The 15229-nt window shown below is 27.7% G+C and overlaps 1 protein-coding gene across 4 annotated transcripts in view; it reads right to left on the reverse strand.

Moving 5' to 3' along the window:
* LOC141536506 (uncharacterized) overlaps window positions 1-15229 on the reverse strand; it is a 64376-nt gene that overhangs the window by 6901 nt on the left and 42246 nt on the right. The gene's annotated exons all lie outside the window — the stretch shown is intronic.

Raw genomic sequence — 15229 nt, forward strand, 5'->3', positions numbered from 1 at the left:
ATTAATTCGTATGTCAATTAAAGTACAATTTTTTATCATCATTATTTATATTATTACTAAGAGAATTATTCAAATTTTAAGTCCAAGAGAGTCATAAGATAAAATCGGTATTTTTTATAAAATTTAGTGTCATTGCAAAAGTCTTGATTTGACACATAATTAAGAAATGACCTTGTATCTTGAGAACTATCGACATTTTTAAAGATATGAGCTCACCACGACATTGCACTCATCAAGACCTTTCATTTGAGTACCCACATCAATTTTTCATATATTTTATATATTTATATATGAAAATATATGAAAATGCATGTGGGTACTCAAATGAAAGCTCTTGATGAGTGTAACATCGGGATGAGCTTATATTTTTAAAAATATCAATAGTTAAAAAAGTACAGTGCAATTTAACAAAAGTCATTATTTGTTTAAGAAATTTATATTTTATGAAAAAATGTTTGTTTGTTAAAAATCCAAAAAAAAATATTTTTTAAATATATTCCAAAAGAAATTCAAGACATATTTTTGACAGAATTAAGAAAAATTAGCTAATCCTCTAATCATCGAACGAGTGAGCAAATTATAAATTTCCGCTGACGTCAAACAAAGTTTATAAATTAAGTGATGACCATTCGCAGACAAATTAAAGCGCAAATAATTGAAACTCGTGCCGAAATCCTCGAGTAAATTTACGTTTCACCGTTGAACCGTGCAATGAAAAGTTTGTTTGTTCTAATCAAGTTTCCCTATTCTCTACTCTCTATTCTCATTCGACTAATTCTAGTCCTGGTCCTACAAGTCCTACAAGTCCTACAGGCCGTATTGGAACAACAGAACAGAACCTACTTTTGACTAATGTCAACTATGCTTGTTCTGAATTAAAATTATTGAAAAGTTTCAAGGCGGAAAATTTTTGAATCAAATAAAATTAAATTAAGCCAAAAAAAAATTTCTCTAAAAATTTTTTCTCAAATTTAATTTAATTAATTATAAATTTTCAGATTAATCAATCAAAAAATCCCTTTCTATTGGCCTTTGAAGTGGGTATAAATAATCCCTTAATCTCACCGCTTGTTTCGGATTAGACGGTGTAAGTAAACCGAGTAGGCATCCACACCATCAACATTATCTATTATAGCGTCTTACACTGAGGAGTAAGAGGAGCTAAGCACGAGAAAAGTTGATACATACTTTGTACAATAGTACATAGTTACAGCAAAGACAGAGACAGAGGAAAGGCATAGGCCGTTGCCCGCGATAGTTCGCGGGCACGTGGGCCGTTCGTTCCACTGTCTGTATTCGCGGTTGAAAAGAGACGGCGCTTTTGTAAAAAAGGCCCAAGATAGGCGACAATAAAAAAAGAGGGGTAGCAATAAAAATATTTTATCAAAAATTAAATAAAAAGGAATGAAAGGATAACTTTTATTAGTACAGCGGATTATACGCTGATTGATAGTTTGTTTTGGAATTGAGCTTTGGCTGTTATTTATTATTTGTTGTTTGGAATAAAAATCCAGGGTGGGTTTTAAGAGGTTATTAGACGTTTGGAGGGATGTCAGCGAGCTCTTTTTAAAGAGATATGTGGATTGTATATGAGAAAACATAACAGAGAGCATGAGTGGAACTGTAACGGCTCGATGGACTTTACTCAACTCGGTCAACTTAGACTCTTATGCTTAGGCTTTAGCTTCAGCTGGTAAAAAGAGATCAACTATCTGAACGGTTGGATGCTTTTAACGGATCTAAGGATGCCTTGGTATGCTTTTCTTTACTAAGAGACTCTGTGAAAATATTGTATTACTGATAAATGTTTTATACATTAAATTTAATGTACAATTGTAAGGGTAAGTAATCGAGTTATCATTTTTATGAATTAATAAATTATAAAAAAATTTCTTTCTTGCTCCAAAAAATTAAATATCTCGATAAAAGAAAATTTTCATTGATTAACATGTCAAATAATATTAAATCATTTTTTTTTCATTCAATATTCGAGAGAAAAATTTTCACAAGGTGAGAAAATTTTTTTCTTAGCTGAAGAAGGTGGCGCTGCTTCCCTAAAGTATCTAAAAAATCTTGATCAAGTATAAAAATTTATTGTGTCAAGTTTTTATGATAATTTGAATAAAAAAAAAAAATTATTTCTACCAAGAATAGAATTTCTAGAAAAATTTTGACTTCGGCCAACACAACTTTGGTCTTCCTTCAAGCACCCGAAAATTTTCTTGAACCAAGAATTTTTTTTTCCAGTCAAAAAATTTTTTTTCCTGTGTAGCTAAAATCTAACAATGTTTAGGCCGTTATTAATAATAATAATAATAATAATAATAATAATAATAATAATAATAAATTAAAAATTTTTTTATTATTATTATTATTATTATTATTATTATTATTATTATTATTAAATAAAAAAACAAGTATTTGAAAGGCAATAAATCCTTATGACCGTCCAAACAAGTACATATATTTTTCTTTATTTAATCTTTCTTGTCTTGTTCCTTTCATTTAATTTCACTTAAGTTTATTTTGTTGTTTCTACTGTATCGTAGTATCTTAGTATCTTAGTAGTATTGTACCAATGCAACAACCATACTCAAGACTCAAAGTAAAGCGAACAAACGCATGTGATGTGCAGTGCTTTCTTTTAATTCCATTGCTCACGATGACTTCTAACCGCATCGGGTCCCGTTTTCGCTTCCGTCTTAACTTTTGTATTGCTGTTGCGGTAATGTAAGACATCCCATTTTCACTCTGTTATTTTTAATCCTCAGTTGTAATACTTTTTATTTAGTGTATTTTATAGAGAATGATCAAAGCTTTAAAAGTTTTAAAGTTTAATTTAAATTTTAGCACATTTTCACAATGTAATATTGCGTCAAAAGCGCATTCATAATTGCGAGTGTATCGATGTGCATGTCGTGTCCAGTCGCGCGAATTTTTTCGCGAAAAAGAGGTCGAATCGGGGGAATATATGTGTATACAGTGTATGTATAATCAATGGTAGTATATGTAGGGATGATATAGAAAGTGCTAAATCAACCGCTTGCTGGAGATAATTGCCGCTACCGATTTATTAACGCGGATGACACAGTCAATTCTGTATTTATATTTTTCCTATTTTTATGCTGGATTTTTAATTGGAAAATTAAATTAGATGAAATTTATTTTGTACTAATAAAAAAATTAATTTTGCAGCCAGAAAAAAATTTTTAATTTTAAATATAATTTTTTTCGTGATAAAAAATTAAAAATAATTTAAATAAAAAAATTTTATGTCCAAAAATAATTATTAAATAGTGAAAAAATTAATTTTTCACATCTTGTAATTTATTTTTAAAGTAAAACAATAGTTGCAAATATATTTAAAGACATAAATTATTGTAAAGTGACTTTTTACGCGAATTCAATAGCTTATACAAATTTTACTTCAAAGCCGAAAATTAAATAAAAATACGCTTATAATTTACATCATATATAAAAATTCATGCATAATGCATTTCGCGGAAACTAATTAGGCTGCTAATTGTATGAACGAACATCAATAAAAATATTAAATGCCTAAAAATAATAAAGAAACAGCGAAAAATATAAGTTAAAAATGTTTTCTGCCAAAACCGGTTTTATTAAAACACTGAAGGTAAATAACCATTGCAAATGATCATTTTGTATTTAACTGAAAGTTTTAATTTTAATAAAAACTAATTAGCGATATTTGCGACTACTTATGGTAACTTGAGTATCTAATTACACAAGTAAAATTTTTTTACAATGTCAAAAATAATATTACAAGACATATAAGAGATATTATCTTTTTTCAATATTAATTTAAAAAAATTAAAATTGATTTCAAAATTTAAACATGACTAAATATTAAAAATTAGATTAAAAAAAAATATTTTTTACAATAAAAAATTAAAAATTCTCCTGTAATAATTTTTTTTAAAGAAAATTATATAAAAACAAAAATAGTCAAAAAAAATTACTAAGCACTCTAAAAAGTATAAATTAAATTATAATATAATTCAATTAAATTGAACATGATATAAATATATTGACAACTCAAGACACGTACGCCGGAGGTCGTGTTTAAGTCCAGGGTCCTTGACTCCTGACAACGGGTACCCGAGAACTCGACAACCGGCTACCGTTTGCGTTTGTATTTGATATCCGCCTTAAAGAGTGTCACCTCGAGAACTCCTCCGCAAGAGAACAAGGTAAATCGGTGAATCGGCCTCATTGCCATCCTCGAGGTCGATCTGTGAATCTGTCCCATATAAACCCCGAGCAAATAAAAGCTTTCTACATCAAACTCGAACAAATATACACTGAATAAAAATTAGCTTGAATCAAATAAAATTCACTAAACCCGAAAAAAATTTATTAGGTTAAGAATTTTTCTACTCAAATCGTAAGATGAAGTTCTTTAAAATTTTTTAGACTGATAGAAGATTTTTTTTTTAATTTAATAAGCTTTATTAAACATTAATAATTAATTTATTAAGATAATAATTCAATTTAATAATCAATTAACGTTTTTAATATTTAAAAATATAAAAGATAATTATGTGACATGTTAAATTGCACTTTAATTTTTTAACTATTGATATTTATAAAGATATAAGCTCATCCCGATGTTACACTCATCAAGAGCTTTCATTTGAGTACCCACATCAATTTTTCATATATTTTATATATATATATATATATATATATATATATATATATATATATATATATATATATATATATATATATATATATATATGAAAAAATGATGTGGGTACTTAAATGAAAGGTGTTGATGAGTGTAACATCACGATGAGCTTAATAAATATTTTTAACTATTAATAATTGTACTTTTCTCCCAAATAAATATTTATTGAATGTCAAAAAATATTTATTAAAAATCAAGTAAATTTTTTTTTCTGTGTAAAACATACAAACATTATCATCCGAATCAAAGATAAAAAGCATCACACAATTAAAGTGCGAATAAACGAAACGAATAAAATTAACAAAAAATCAACTTTCAAAGAACGGATAGCGGAGAGAAAAAATTAAAATAAAGATAGAGAGAGAGGTTGACATTTGGCGCCGGTTCGCTGTCGTATATGCCATCAGTTGTGAGATTGATCGAATCGAATTATCCAATTTATAATTGGAGTGTGCTGCGGCAATCGATCACTGTTGTAGTAGTCTGTAATATATAGTAGTTATAGTGCCCTGGTAACGAACGCGGTCTGGTCATGAGACTGCCAATCGATTTTGACGCTCGCTGCTATGTGGGGGTGTATGTTGTTATATATATATATATATATATATATATATATATATATATATATATATATATATATATATATATATATATGACTATATATCTATATATGTTTTGTCCCTTTCCAATTCCTCACGCTGTCGCTTCCTGACTTTGTCTTTGGCACGTCACCGTATCAATTTGGACCTTACCCTTGGATGTAAATAGGGCAAGCTAATCTACTGGGAACTCCAAACTGGGAACTGGGACGGCTAATACACTCTCTCATTGTAATAGTAATTGTGTTGGAGATATAGATGCAATAAGAATATAATATACAGTGGTATGCATTTTAGATAATGCTCCAGTTTAAATTTCAAGTTTCACTCGAGATGTTTCTTATCGAGTGGTGCTTAAACATTTGGTTTTAATTATTCAATTATTAAGCTCCTAAGTGAATTTTAATGATTATTACATTTTCACTTTAGCTATTGTTTTTTTTTTTTTTTTTTTTGTGACATTTTTGAAATAATAATAATGTTAGTAGTGAAAAATTTGAAAAAAATTAATGAATGAGAATGATAATAATTAGCAACCTTGCAGACACTAAGTCACTTGTAAAATATAAATAAATAAAATTTTGGTTTAATAAATAATGCCTTTTTTAAATTAAAAAAATAAAAAAAGATATGCAAATTTAAAATTTCGTAATTTTTCCAGTTTTTCAATTTTGTTTTTGTAATATCTCGAACGTTATTATAGATACAGGAATGGCCTTTTGTTTGTATGAAAGGAGACACTTGATGCTTTTGAAAAAAAAAAAATATTTTGGAATAAAATTTTGAAAAATTTCAAATTTGTCAAATTTTGAATTTTTGAAAATCGTTAAAAATGAAGTTCGCAGTGAAATTTTTGCTTAATTTTTTTTTATTAAATACCTCGTACTGATTTTAAAAGATCCTGAAATTTTTAGAAGGGTATTTTTATTTTTTTCAAAAATATGAATTTTTGAATTTCCAAAAAAATTTTTTTTTCGTTTTTTCCAACTTCTAATTAAGGGAAAGTTATGTTGATACATAGTATTGTAATTTTGATAATTAAAAAATTAAATGTATGACGTGGAAATATTAAATAATAAATTAATATAATTTTTTTTTAATTTTTGGACATTATAAATTAATTTCTCATTTTAAATTTTTTCTAGAAAAAATTAGAGCAAATTTTCGGATGTATTAAACCCAAGTATTCAATTCTTTTCGTTTTAATCCTATACTTGACATTGTGTAGGTCCAAAAATAATAATAATAATAATATGACCCGCTTAGTACTATTACTATTGGTGTTCTTAATCTAACCAGCAACCGAGTAACCTCAATCGTTGAGATTTGTAGAAACATGCCCTCAACTCTTACTGTAATCCTCAGCATAGAGCTCGAGCAACAATCTAGGCTAGTGCGATCCTTAGTTATACATTATACTTAATATAAAATGAATACACTCTCCCAATAACTACACATACATTCATATTTACACTGTAGAAATATTTTCATTGGAATCCAACAACCCAATTACTAATTATTCTCATTCTCACAACAATTACTACCACTGATAAAACAGAAACACGCGGATTAGTTGAATAATAGTTGTTGATAGGAACAGGTGGAAAAATAGTAAAGAAGGCGAGAAGCTATTTGGAATCCTGTTAACGATGGAATAAACTGGAACAATCTCTGAGCAAACTCCCGTTCAATTGTACCCGAGCATGGTCGATATTAACGAGGCTCTGTTAAATTCAACTTTCAATATTATATACTCGTCGCAGGACAACCGTATCTATTATCTATTATCCATATCTATATCTCTATCTATATCTACATCTGTGTATGTATGTCGCTATAAACCTGTAACCACATTGGTATATCACTCGGACGCAGTACTTGTTCATCCTCGATCCCCGATAACTAAATGCCAGAGCCAATAAACTTAATAATGATATTATAATTCTAATTGTAATTACGTGTGTTAGAGTTATCCGGACAGAGATTCTTGTTAACTTTGTACGATCTGATTTTAATTGTCATTGTTATGATGTGTGGGCTTTACAAATAATTTTTTTTCGAATCATTTTTAACAAATTATTGACAAATAAATCGAGCCAAAATTTTTTAAATTTAAACTCGTAATTTCTGAGTTAAATTTTGGATTTTTGAAAAAGTCACAACGACCTTTTTGGTAGAAAATTTAATTCTCTATCGAAAGTATTCTTATCAATTTTATAATATCGATCATTGTTTGGGTAATATCAACGTTTGAAAATCTAAAATTATTTTTTACGAAATTAGTATTTTTAGGAACCAGCCAAAATTTTCTAAATTCAAAATTTTAATTTTGGAGTTAAATATTGTACATAAAAAAAATTTTGAGACCTTTTTTGTAGTGAATAAAATTTTTTATCGAGTGTTCTTATTGATTTTTTAATATCGATCATCGTTTGGGTGATATAAGCATTTGAAAACCTAAAATTATAAAATTAGACTTTTTAGAATCGAGCCAAAATTTTCTAAATTTAAACTATTAATTTCTGAGTGAAATTTTGGATTTATTTAAAAGTTCTAAGGAGCTTTTTTTAAAAAATTGATTACCGTTAGGACGTTTAAAAATGAAGATTTAAAAAAAATGATGAGCAAAAAAAAAAATAAAATTTTCTGCCACAAAAATTTGGATATTTTTTTCAACTAAAAGCCAAGCACGTGGTTATCTAATACAAGCGATTTAGCAGATTTTAGTTTAGCGATTCGGAGCAAAAGTCGATGCCAGCAGCATGAGTATCTCTAGCTTTCCATTATCCACGGATCTTTATACCTATAACCACATCTCGAGATGCAGATGCAGAGAAACGAGGATTTCCTGAATTTTGCTTAGTGGGAACCGGGAAATATCCGAGTACAAAGCGAGTGCTACCGGGGGTTACAGAATGGAGAGCATAAACTAGTACCAGCAGCAGTACTCTCTACAATACATCTACTTCCACACTGAGAGTTGGTAGAAAAGCCCGAGCCGCTGCCCCACAGTGACTTAATTGGCCCAATGTGAATCTAGAATCTCTAATACTACACATATGTATGTTTGTATGTGTGTTAGTATCGAGCAACTCACCCGCCACATATAAATCGGCTACTCCACACGGAGCTCTGTACACAACACGGTAATCTTTCGAGTGCCAACAAGTTGGCATTTCACTGGAGAAAGTAGACGAGTAAGAAAACCAATGAATTTATCTTTTATTTTGTTCGCATTCGTACAAACAAACCCGCTTCTGGATTTTACTTTACCTTCACACTTGTGCATTCCAATTTTTTCTTTTTTATTTATCATGCATTTTTCACGAAAAATTTCCAGTGAATCATTTTTAATTAAATATTTTTCAGATAATTTATTAATTTTTTTTATTAACAAAATTTTTAATTAAGTAATAAAAATTTTGAGTTAAATATGGAATGTTTTAATTTATTTATTGAATTAATTAATAAATTTTTATGTCAGTAGATTTTAGTCCCTAATTTATCAGATCTTTGTAAATTACATTGAAAAAAAATTGCGGAGTAAATGCGGATGATTTTTAATTGATTTTATCCCTTCCGAGTGAAATTTACCCCGAGAAGATTTTTTTTAATATTATTTATACAAAAAACTCAGCAGAGAAAAAAAATTTTTTTTTTTTTTTTTTATTCAATAATAAGAAAAAGTAGTTAAAATCATAAAATGCGCATTTTGAAATTTGAAAAATTAATACTTGTGTTTTTTAGTTACATATAAATTTTAATATTTAAAAAAAAATTGCGTCAATATTTTTTTTTTTTTTAATTTCTAAAAGTCATATTTTTTGACAAATTCTCTCTATAATAATTTATTAATAAAAAACTTTTAAAAATTTAAATCAACGTAGTAAAATTAAATAATTTTTATAAAAATTTGTTTCAAAAAAGTCAAATTTTTAGAAAAATATAATTAAGATAAATTGTTCAAAGTATTTGTTAGTAATTTTGAATCTAAAATTTTTTTCAGCTAAATAAAAATTTAATTCAGTGTAAAAACTCCGCATTAGAATATTTCTTGGATTAAAATTTATATTAACAGTGTATGAATGAATTCATCCAATGTCTGACACTACTCCAATCGAGCGTACTACAATGCACTTAGTTTATTTATTTATAAATTATCATAAAGGGCGCGGCATGGTTAAACAAATGCGTGGCTTGTAAATGAGAGATTTTTCCTTGGAAGCATCCGGTAATTTCTAGCACGCCTTGACCTTCCTCTCTTTTCTCTATCGAAATATATGTGCTCATTTTCATTTTATTTTATTCTTTAAATAGACACTTATTTTTAGGTGATATCTGCATTCAGTTATGTTCAAACAGACTGTGTTATATCTAATGTAACAATCTATTGGAGAATTTTTCTGGAACTGTGAATAGTTTTTATAAAATTCTAATAAGGACAATCTATATTGTATGGATGTATAATATATAATATGAGCAAGACGACACATTCGCAGTCGATTTTGTACGAGTCCCTCTTTGCTTTCGGACCTTTGACTGGTCCATAATAGATATGAGATGGGACGGTCTTGTTCTTTATGGTCTTTATTGAAAGCTGGCTACTCGGGATGAATAATTTAGATTTAAGCTCTGAATAATTTTATTTTACACTTTGAAAAATTTTTAAGCTAAGAGGATTTTTATGATAAAAAAAAAAATCTGGAATTTTATAAGATAAAAAAATTACAACCTTTTTTTATCATACCTTTTTAATTTAAGCCTTGAAAAATGGTGAAAAAAAATTTTTTTTAATATAAAATTAGAAAAATTTGTATCGATTAATTTTTTTTACTAAAAAATTTTGGAGACAAAATTTTTCTTACTCTCTTAATAATAAAGATAAATTTTTTTAGTTTACTAAAAAATTCTTCTAAAGTTTAAGAATTATTCAAAGAAAAATGGAATAAAAAAATTAATTCTCAAAAAAGTTAAACACTGCTCACTATCTCTCCCCTTTTTAATTTAATCTTAAATAAAAATTAAAAACTATAACTAAAATAAAGTTAATAAACTTTTGATCTTCTGTCAAAAGTTTTAAAACAAAGTTTAAAAATTCAAACGGCATTAAAAAATAATGAAATATTTTTTATCACCAATTACGGGCAAAAGTTTTGTTAACGTCATAACATAATATCCTTATCTTAATGTTTATGGCAAACAAGATAAGTACAACGATCACAGTTGCCATTATTATTATTATTATTATTATTATTACAATTATAATATAAGTTAAGTAGCATAAAAGTGTTTAATCGGGATTTCAGATCACGTTTCCGCCTAAGTTAAATTATTTAACAATCAGGAGTTTCTATAAGTCATATGTTATGTTTAAGTAAAACTCAGATCAACGCGGTCAATTTCCTTAGAATAAAATAGCGAAAGGATGTAAGAGTTAAGAGTTTTTAACAAAAAGTTTTCTCGGATAAGTATCTTACGGGGGTATTGAGGTGGAAATTAAAGAGCTCGGGAGAACTTTATATTAGAATGAGCAGATATACGAGTATAGAGGCGAGCCAGCACACGGTGCGCTGTTGTAAAACGGTAACGAGCTTCACTCACACATATTTCACTCCCAATGTGGATGTTGATGAGAATAAGTCTGTGCAAAAGGCTCTGTATGTATGACTAGCACTTGAGGGAGTTTATAACGACACCTGGCACGTGACTCACCAGAGTTGAGAACGCATTTGCTAGAACGACGTGTAGTGTGTGCTGTGTATAATAGTTATAGTAATAGTAATAGCAGTTAAGTCGTGTGTATATATATATATGTATATATATTTGTACTAATACTAATACAGATGAGACGAGAAGAGAACTATAGGATGAGCATTAAACCGCGACTAAATGTATTATGCATGTATATGTTGTATGTAGTTTGTATGCTTTAAGATATACTACGGCGTAACTCAAGTGAAAATGAGCTAACTCGACAACAGCTTTTACTTATTCATCTTTTTATTTAGATAATTGATTCTATGTTTTTAATGCTTCTGGATACTAATACTAATACTAATAAGCCGATGCTTACTGGAATGCTGTACAATTTTAGTTTGTTGATGGGGAAATTTTTTATGCTTAATCAACAGTTTTAAATTGATTTGATTTGTTATTATAATTTATAATAATAACGAATGAAAATTATTATAGAAATTTTTGGAGTATTTTTTTATATTAGAATCACAATTTATATATACACAAAAAACAATTCTTGATTTAAGGGTAAATTTTCTTTAAAAGAAAAAATAATAAATAAGAAATTTGAAAAAAAAAAATTTTTTTTGTTGCTTAAAAATTATTAAAGTGCTCCTTAAAAATTTATTAGCGTAAGAAATTCTGTTTTTTTTTTTTCTGTGTAGTTTTGATACTTTTAAAATAAATTTAAAAAATGATATCAAGCCCAGTTATTCAAATGAATATATTATTAAATTCATTAAATTTTATTAACTTTCAATGTTTAATTTCAAAATGATCGATAAAGTGCAAAAATGTAAAATTTATTTTTGATTCCCTTATATTGATGAATATTTTAATTTAAAGTAGTCAATTTATCGAATAATGTAGAGATTTTTAATTTTATTCAGAAAGTTATTCAAATTTTTCTTTAAAAAAAAAAAAAAAAAAAAAACATCTATTTGAAGCTGAAAAAAATCAAAAATTGCAATGATCGCTCTTTCAGTATTATTATCAAGGGTTTAAACTGTCACAAAAATTTTTTTATTATTCTTAATAACATTTTGAATATATCTTACAAAAAAAAAAAAAAGTAAATATTTGATTTTTTGGCCCAGTTAAAAATTGTTAAAAAATATAAAAAACAAACCAAAAAATGTCTTTTAATTTCACTATTATAAAATAATTATTTATGAATGTTTATAATTAATAAAAAAAAATTATTCAAAATTAAATACCCTCTTGTAAAAAACAAAAAATTTATCCTTAATTTAAAATTTCCCTTTTCCAAATTCAAAGACTAAACACCAGGTTTAAATTAAATTTTCTAAGCAGTAGTAGACTCTTAACTCGACTTCAATTCAAAACTTATTAATCAGTACAAGGGACTCGAGAGGTCACTTGTAAGCTGTTTGCTCACAAATTACAATAATCACGATTTATAATCATCATAAATAGAAGGTAGGTATTAACGAAATTGTTTAACGAGTTACAACGGTGCGTTTTCTTCCGGATGTTTCTTATAACCTGGGAGGCAAAGAAAAATAAATAAAAAAATAATGTTAATGTTAAGGAAGGCACTTTCGTGCAGAATCGTGAAAATTACCTCTAAGTAAGTAGGCGGCTAGCATCATGTCCTTCAATTGCGGCAGATACAGACCGTTTAGCAGCCCGTAGTTTGCATAGTCGATTCTGGAGTTTTGACTACAGTTTAATCCATTTATATTGAGGTAATTTAATTGATGGAGCGATGATAAGTGACACGGGTGGCTTAATCCGTGATCCTCCGGCACTTTCCGTTCGCCTAGGAGCTCGCATATTTTGCAGTGATTCTTACTCATTTTTTTTTTTTTTCAACACTTTTGATTTTTTTTCTAAATTATAATTTTTTTTTTTTTTTTTATTATTTATTCATTTATTAGAATCAGTTCGAGCGGTGTTGTCGCAGTCGAGGTTAATTAATAGCCGAAGAGACTAATCGATTTAGTTTTGCTTTTCGTTATTGATTGTTCTTTTTTATTCTCGAGCGTGTAAGAAAGTTTGGCTGAGTATCAAGACGAAATTCGTTAAAAGTTTATGGGTCTCCCGTTTTGTTAACGTTTTCTTCAATCACCCGCATCAAGTTATACACGGAATACTGTTATGTGTGTAGCAGTTATAGCTATAGATATAAATTGATAGAGAGGATCTTCTCTTTCACCCACCATCACAATCTCACGGCACTGTCTTTTACTTTATTTTTTTTTTCTTTGGTTTTTTGTTTCGCGCTCCACACCCCCCAGTTAAACTCTACTCGGTCTTGCTATTGCGTTATCAGTGTGCGATCAATAACTCTGGAGCGTAAGACTCTTCAGATATCGGCTCAAAGTTTCTTATTATTGTCCGAAGATATTCTTTTAATAGTATAATTTTTTATGTCTTTCATAAGTTCCGAGCTATAAATTTTATTTTTAATTAAATTTAGAAAGAAGGGGTAGAATGGTCACTTTTAATTTGAGAGACCATCTTGCCCCATATTTAAAAAAAAAATAGTTTAGATTATTTTAATTTTTTTTTATTAAAAAAAATTATGAGAAATAACAAAAGTTATAGTTAAAAAAAAATGTGGGGTAATATGGTCAGTCAAATTTAAGGGTGACCATCTTACCCCCCCCCCAATTTTTTTTTAATCAAAATTGTAAGCAATAATCACATATCTAATTTCTAAAAAAGATTTTTTTTTTTATGACGGCGAGACCTTTTAATTTCTTACTAAAAATATTAAAATACAATTTTAGAATTTATATTTTTTACTCAAAAAATTTTTTTCACTCAAAAAATTTATAAAAAAAATTTTTATTAAAAAATGCAGCGCTATCTATCGACAGTACATTTAATTTTATAATGAATGAAGTAAAAATGAGTAAATACAAATATTTATAAATAAAAGATATATTTTTTTTCTACCAATAATAGTTCAGATATTTGATTAAATAATTGTGCAAATTATTGAGATTTTCTTTTTTTAATTTGTAGATATTGTTTGAATGTAAAAAAAAAAAAACTATAAAATATATTGTTCAATGACATATAAAAAATAAAAATCAATTGAAAAATGTGATTCTACAATAAAATCACGTATTGAAGTTGTTCTGAATGTGAAGTTTTATTTCCATCTTAAACTTCACAAGTTTCATAAAAAGATTTTAAACATTCAAAAATTCTCCTCAATATACTTCTTGAATTTTTCAGCCAATACTATTCAATTAACATCACAAACCAAAACCTGCTATTGTATTTTTAAATATGTAACATTGATTTTCAATATTACATCTGACATATAAAGTTTTATTTCTTTATTTTTAGATAACTGGACAAATCGACTATTAAATTAAGCATTTTCCCCAATAATTAATGGAATTATGACAAGACATTCAATATCAGGGATTTTATAGTACAAATATTTTTATTGCAATCGCTGGTCAGTTTATTTAAATAACAAGAGTTAATTAAATAAAATATTTTAATAATAATTGAGTTAAAAAATAATTTAAAAATTTTTTTTGACTTATGAAGGATAATAATTGTATTTTTTCTCTTCTACTCAATTAATTTCACCAAATTTAGTACAACGTGTCAAAGTAGCACTATTACTTGAACATAGAATAGAATAGAATGTAAGTGTTTAATAAAATCCATCTCAATCTCAAACTGAGAACTAAACAGTGGTTGATGGTTGTTCTCCACAGTGTGGATATATTATATAGCAGTAAGACGATGAAATACTCGAGTCAGCAAATACGATAAGACACTCGATGTCTTACTTACTGCACACTCGATCCTCCGGCATGTGTCTGAGTGTTTGTAGTCAGTTTGTATCTGGCAGAGTCTGTGTGGGAGTGTGACAATCTAGATATTTATTGTACACAACATATAATATAGACCATTATTTTCCCCTTGTTTCTTTTGTTTTCGCGTGTTCATGGCATTGGAAAAAATAGTTCCAACACCGCTATCAATTCCTTGGCATGATGGTCTGTGATGAGCGAAAAGGTGGAAAAATGACAACCACTTCTTTAAGATAAAAGTGTTATGGCGATGGGGAGAAAAGCTGAAGTTGAAGGAAAGAAAGGCTTTAGAAAGCTTACTGGTTTTATGATAATTAATGTGATATTAAATTGAGGGATTAAATTCTTATGGAAATAAAAACACTTGTAAGAAG

This window comes from Cotesia typhae, unplaced genomic scaffold, assembly GCF_013202065.1.
Source record: "Cotesia typhae breed Kobodo isofemale line unplaced genomic scaffold, CoteBio_Ctyphae scaffold_152, whole genome shotgun sequence".
Classification (NCBI taxonomy): Eukaryota; Metazoa; Arthropoda; class Insecta; order Hymenoptera; family Braconidae; genus Cotesia; species Cotesia typhae.